The sequence below is a fragment of the Medicago truncatula genome, chromosome 8, assembly GCF_003473485.1.
Source record: "Medicago truncatula cultivar Jemalong A17 chromosome 8, MtrunA17r5.0-ANR, whole genome shotgun sequence".
Lineage (NCBI taxonomy): Eukaryota > Viridiplantae > Streptophyta > Magnoliopsida > Fabales > Fabaceae > Medicago > Medicago truncatula.
This window is the reverse complement of record NC_053049.1, coordinates 12,785,595-12,791,842: the sequence shown is the minus strand read 5'-3', so window position 1 is coordinate 12,791,842 and position 6,248 is coordinate 12,785,595. Positions and strand designations below refer to the sequence as shown.

At 33.8% G+C, this 6,248-nt stretch overlaps 1 pseudogene across 1 annotated transcript; it reads left to right on the top strand.

Moving 5' to 3' along the window:
- Positions 1-4,110: 4,110 nt before the first annotated feature.
- LOC120577292 (chitinase 2-like) lies at positions 4,111-5,364 on the top strand (annotated as a pseudogene). The gene has a single exon (XR_005643360.1). The product of XR_005643360.1 is annotated as a chitinase 2-like (transcript).
- The last annotated feature ends 884 nt before the right edge of the window (positions 5,365-6,248 follow it).

Genomic DNA, 6,248 nt, shown 5'->3' with positions numbered 1-6,248 from the left:
ATCCAAAAAGTTTCCAGAATCATAAAAAAATCATAACCGTAAGCAAAACATAGATCCATAGGAATCCAGAAGTTGTAAGCAAGAACGAGTGCCAGAGAGATAGCGAACACAGAATCAATGTAGATCTTAAAGTTTTACAAGTTTCTTTCAAAAATTCTTTGAAAACCTAAAAAGAAAAATTCTCAAAACCGTAACACAAAACTGTAGATCTACGTTGATTCACGCCTTGCATGTAAAATCCAGTGCCATATTCGTGTTTAGGATGAAAAAGGATGTCTGAAAACGTAAGTTTTTTTGAAAACGGTGAAGTTCGTTCAACTCCGGCGGCGGCGCCGCCACCCTTGGGCGGCCGGCCACCACGCCGGAGGAACAAGCCTCACCGGGGAAGATGAAGATCTTCCATTTTTCCAGAATCCGGTGAGAGGTGGGAGGTGAGAGAAGAGAGAAGAGTTTAGAGAGAGAAGGGTTTAGAGAGAGGAAGAAGAGTGTAAAATAAAAAAACCGGTGCTAATTGTGTTTATATAGCCAGTGAACCGGACCGGTCCAGGACCGGTCCAATCCCCTCCATTCCTGGCCGTTGGATCTAGGGTTTCCTACTCTGGATCAATCCAATGTCTCCTGTGCAATCTGGGTTCTAGTGTGTTGGGCCTTTGGTTTGGGCTTTGTTCTTTTACGTTTTTGTTTATTTTCCTGCTATTGGCACCATTTTTCTTTGCTGTTTGAACCCCTGCACGCTTAAAATTTTCTCTAAAAAAATCTCCAAAAATTATCACATGTATCTTGATGTATTTTCATGTCTTTTTTTTATATTTCTCAATGGTTTTAAAATGATAAAAAAAAGCATGTGATATTTCTTGGTTAATTAGTGTGTTTAGACATAAACTTGTGCATTTTTTAGTAGCATATCCCTCATGACTTGTTGACATGTGATTTGAACTTTTGGAATGCAATTTTGTGATAAATTTGTTGCTGATTACATGTTTGATTTGCTGCTTGTATGTCTCAATTTCATCTCCCTTCTTGGCTTGCAATTAGTATGCATTTTTGCTAGTAAATAAAGTGCCACGTGTGCTATAAACTTTAGCATCAAATATGTTCTATTTTTTCACATTATGGCACAAAACAAGACTTCTAAAAATGCCACGATGAAGGGATTATGGGTCATATCTATGCTAGAGTCTTATGACCATTCTCATGCACATTTTGTCACTTTATTAGTTTCTTTTATGTCTTTCCTCTTAATATTTTTTTGTGCACTCCTTTTATTCTATGCTTTATCTTACTAACATTTTCATCTCATGTGCCATACATTTCATAGCATTTCACTACCTCCTCCACTTTCTTTAGCCTAGCATTTATTTTTTGCAAGTTTTAATTCATTTGGTGATGTAATTTGTTATCATTGGTTTGTAGCTTGGCAAAGGGGCCATAGAATGTATTTAGGCAACTTTTGTAATATGGACTATGGACACTATGACGCACCGGCACGCACACACTCACCCTAGATGTATGCCTAGGATTGCATGTGTAGATGTATGGCTAGGATTGTATGGTTAGATGAACGCTTAGGTTTAAACACTTAGAGAAAATCCAACTTTTTCCAAAACATGCAAATAACCTCACTTGAAAACTTTTTTGAAAATAAGATAGGAGTCAAAACTCCTTATTTCCCTTTTATTTTCTTAAATAAAATTTCTAATAAACTTTAACTATACTTGGACTTCATTTTGAAAAAGCTAACTCCACCTCACTTTTTTTTCCAAACCTCATGCCCTTGAGGCCTCTCATCTCTATTCTTCAAAATCTCTTTTCAAACTTAAAATCAACCAACAAAAACAATAACTTTTTTTTGAGAATGAACTACGATCGGGTTTTGATCCCTTAAAAGGGTACGTAGGCAATGAGTCAAAACTCCTCCAAGCCGAAATAAAATCAAATTTTACTTCTTCTCACCCCCATTCTTCACTAATCATACCTTCTTTTTTTTTACAAATAGGCAATAAAACTAAAGCGTAGAAATAAACTTAGGAGAGCGGTTCTTATGGAATACCATAATCGCTCCGGGTGCCTAACACCTTCCCGTAGCGAAAACGACCCCCGAATCTAGAACTTTTTAAGGGTTTTTCTCCTTTTACCCTTCCCAAGAAAAAAGAGAGATATCAACGGTCAAAGAGTTCAAGACCAATTAATGGCTTGGCACCCAAAAACCATGATAATAAATATTCAAAACTCCAAAACCATAGTGTGAATGAGTGAATGAACAAAAAAAAATTATATCAACTTTGAAAAGAAAACTAAATGAGTGAATGAACAAAAAATAATATGTCGGTCCAAATAAATGTTTAACAATGTGTACACAATAACAAGCGGACCATCCCAATATTCATACCACAGTGTTTAGATATGCCTATTTGACAACTCTAATTTCATGAGCTCATCACACCGATAATGGAAGTTAAATCCTCACTCTTAACTTCTTATCAATTGGATTAATCTCTATCACCAACATTATACAGTTTTGCATTATTGTGTTTAGAGAAAAATTATTTTGGCTTGTTTTCTCTAGCAATAAGAAGTTAATAATATCATAACTAATAAGATTTCTTTTAGAAAAGAATTAGCAAATAAGGTGATAAAACTAATGGAAAAATAGAAATTAATTGTATTATATTTCTTTTGCAAACTCGATACGGCCGAAGTACTAACTAAACTAAATTTTCCTGGAAAAAAAAGTAATATAAGATGTTCAATCCCTCTATTCATTTGTGATAGCCTCTTTTAAAGTCGAAGCAAAGCAAACTCTGTATAAACTAGCTGACAAGAGTACATTCTAAGATCTCAAGCGAATGCTATCAAACAATACGAAATAGGTTTATAAATCATATTTTATTTGAATATGATTTGTAGGAAATGAACCCCTCAACTCAATTGAGTTGAGAAATATATGACGGTTAATTTTGTCAATTCTCCTAACAGCCATAGTGTGAACATGTGGTTGATGTATCTTAATAAAAATTTGATTAAATCTTATGATGAGTACTCATAAACATGTGAAGGTGAAGCTTCAAGCTCATCTCCACGATTGTTCGATGGAAATTAAAAATGATTAGATAAGCATAAGATGTAATGGTATGACAAATGCAGTACAACCCAAACTAGAAAAATAAGCAAATTAAATAAGGAAATAATAAAAAAAGGAACAAATCAGATTGCTGCCAGAAGGTTTAAACACATGCAACCTCATTGAATATGATTTGTAGGAAATGAGACCCTCAATTGAGTTGAGAAATATGAGGGTTCATAAACGTGTGAAGCTTCAAGCTCATCTCGTAGTCCTTCCTTATTATTTGGTTAAAAATTCATATTAAATTTATGTTTTGTTAAAAAATTCTAATTTTTTTGGGAAATATTTTTACAATAATCTACACATTTCATTAAAAGAAATACTAAAATTAACTTAAAAATAGGGATCAAAAGTAGTGATTAAAATTCTTATAGCGACTAACCGTTGCAGGAAAATTTTAGAGGGGCTAACACGAAAATTTGGTATATTTATAGAGACTAAAAACATATTTAATCCATAAAAGTAATCTAAGATGTTCAATCGTACCATCCATTTGTGGTAGCCTCTTTTAAAGTCGGAGCAAAGCAAGCTCTATATGAACTTGTCTACAGGAGTACACTCTAAAATCTCAAACAAATACTATCAAACAATACGAATAGGTTCATAAATCATGTTATATTTTGAATAAGATTTGTAGGAAATGAGCCCCTCAGTTGAGTTGAGAAATATGACGAATAATTTTTTCAAATCTCCTAACAACCATAGTCTGAACATGAAATGGATGTAGATCATAATAATTTGATTAAGAATCTTATGAGTATAAACATGTGAAGCTCATCTCGTAGACCTTCCTTGTTAATTATTTGGTGTTATTAAATTAATTAATATACATAGAGGAAATTTGGATGCATATTTCTCCACCATTGGTTGATGGAAATTAAAAATGATTAGATAAACATAAGATGTAATGGTATGACAAATGCAGATGACATCATTAAGAAGGAGAAGTAGCCTTATAAAAGGGAATGCATAAATTAGAGTTACTCATTCCAATCTATCTAAACCCCAACATAAGGAAAACACAAAAAACAAAGTATATATTAATTTCTCATATATCGATCCTCCAAAATGTCAACAGCTCCTATCATCGGTGACAATGATGTGAATCCAGTCATTTTTAGAGAATACATTGGCGTGAAGTCCTACCCAGATTCTTTAAATAATTTCCCAGCTGATATTATCGGCCGCCACATCCCTGAATTCCATTTCATTTTGGGCTTTGCCCATGAGACTTACGTCGATGGAAAAGGCACCGGAATTTTCAACGCCAGTTGGAAGATTCCTTTCTTTGGTCCAGACAATGTTGATGATATCAAGACCAACCATGGCAATGTGAAGGTGGTAATAAGCATTGGAGGCCGTGATACTAAATATCCATTCCATCCTGCACACAAACTCGAATGGTGTGACAATGCTGTCGAATCCCTTAAAAAAATCTTCCAATTATACAACAGAACCAACTCCTGCTACAATTTAATTGATGGCATTGATATCAACTATGAGTACATCCATCCAGATGTTAGTGAAGAAGATTTCTCCTACTGCATCGGGGACGTTATAAAAAGACTCAAGAAAGATGTAGGCATCGATGTGGTATCCATTGCTCCATCGCATGAAACCCAAAAACACTACAAGACACTCTACTTGGCTCGCACCAACGATATTAATTGGGTTAACTACCAATTCTATATCGATACTCTCAAGTCAAAGGACGAGTTTGTGAACCTCTTTCTTAATCTATCAGATGAATACGGTTCTAAAAAACTTCTAGCGGGAGCCAGCACCGATCCAGCTGACGCCGGTAAAGGTAAACTTTCACGAGAGGACTTCCTTGAGGGTTGTGTCGATCTCCACAGCACTCAGTCACTTCGTGGCATTTTCATTTGGAATGCCAATGACTCCGCGTCAAACCCCAATGGAAAACCATTCTCCCTCGAGAAAAAAGCACAAGAGATCCTCAATAATTAAATCATCATAATTAATTACTAGCTATATATAGCTGGTAATTAAAAGTCAAATTCACTATATATCTATTTTTAATTATTCGGGTCATCCATCAGACTAATTGGTTAGGTCGTTTGTCCGAGCAATAGTCTGTTACATCTTCTAAATAATTAACACCCGAGAGTACTTTTATTTTGTATGTGTGTTTCGTGTGCCGCACAAATTCCTTGTGTTCCTTGCATCAATGTTATATTTTAATGAATGAATTTTGATGTTTTTTATTTTTATTTACTTCATATTGGGTGTCCTTTTGTGAGTTGATAATAAGAAACAATTTGACGGGTGAGGTTTGTTTATGGTTTAAAATGAATCCCATTTCTACATGACTATAATGTAAAATATTTTCGATGTAAGAATCACAAACATATAGAATTTTTCTTAAATAACAATATTGTATGCGTGCATAAACCAAAAATACTACACTGAAAAACGCAAAGTAATGACAATGGTAATGCAAAGTTTAAAGGCAAATCATAAGTAAAAAAAGAGCCGTGCTTTTTTCAGAATTGAGTTTTTATTATCTTATGAAATACCTCAAATATTATGTCCACTTTTGATTTTTCTTCATGTGCATATCCATTTAACTCTTGTGTGATCATCGAATCGAACGTGACGAAGCTAGAAAGAGGTGGATGAAAAAGAGGAGGACACATAAATACTTTATTTAATAATTTTTAATGTTAGCTCTGAATAATTTATTTTTACATGCGTCTAGCTTCCAAGAACTTAAATGGAGTTTAGATGAAAACCCTGATGGTATGGCTTAATTAGCAATTAAATTTATCATTTGAAGAGAGATAATTTCCAAAATTAAATACAGAATTCAAATAACATTGAATTGTTATTATTTTTTTCTTCATAAGTTTGTATTTAGCTCTCTCCTAATGGAGACTTCTACTTCTTTCGAGAAATTAAAAGGATCTAATTAACCTTGTTGGAAGATGTGCCCATATTTAATATACTCTTTATCTCAGATAAGTTTATTTCGAGTGAGAGGGTTACTTATAAATTGTGAATTGGTATCACATTTAAAAGATGAAATCGAAAGTATTAGAAAACATATATCTTGCTTTGTATGTTCCCTATGAGCCAAATGTTTTTTTTCTAAATCTTGAATTAA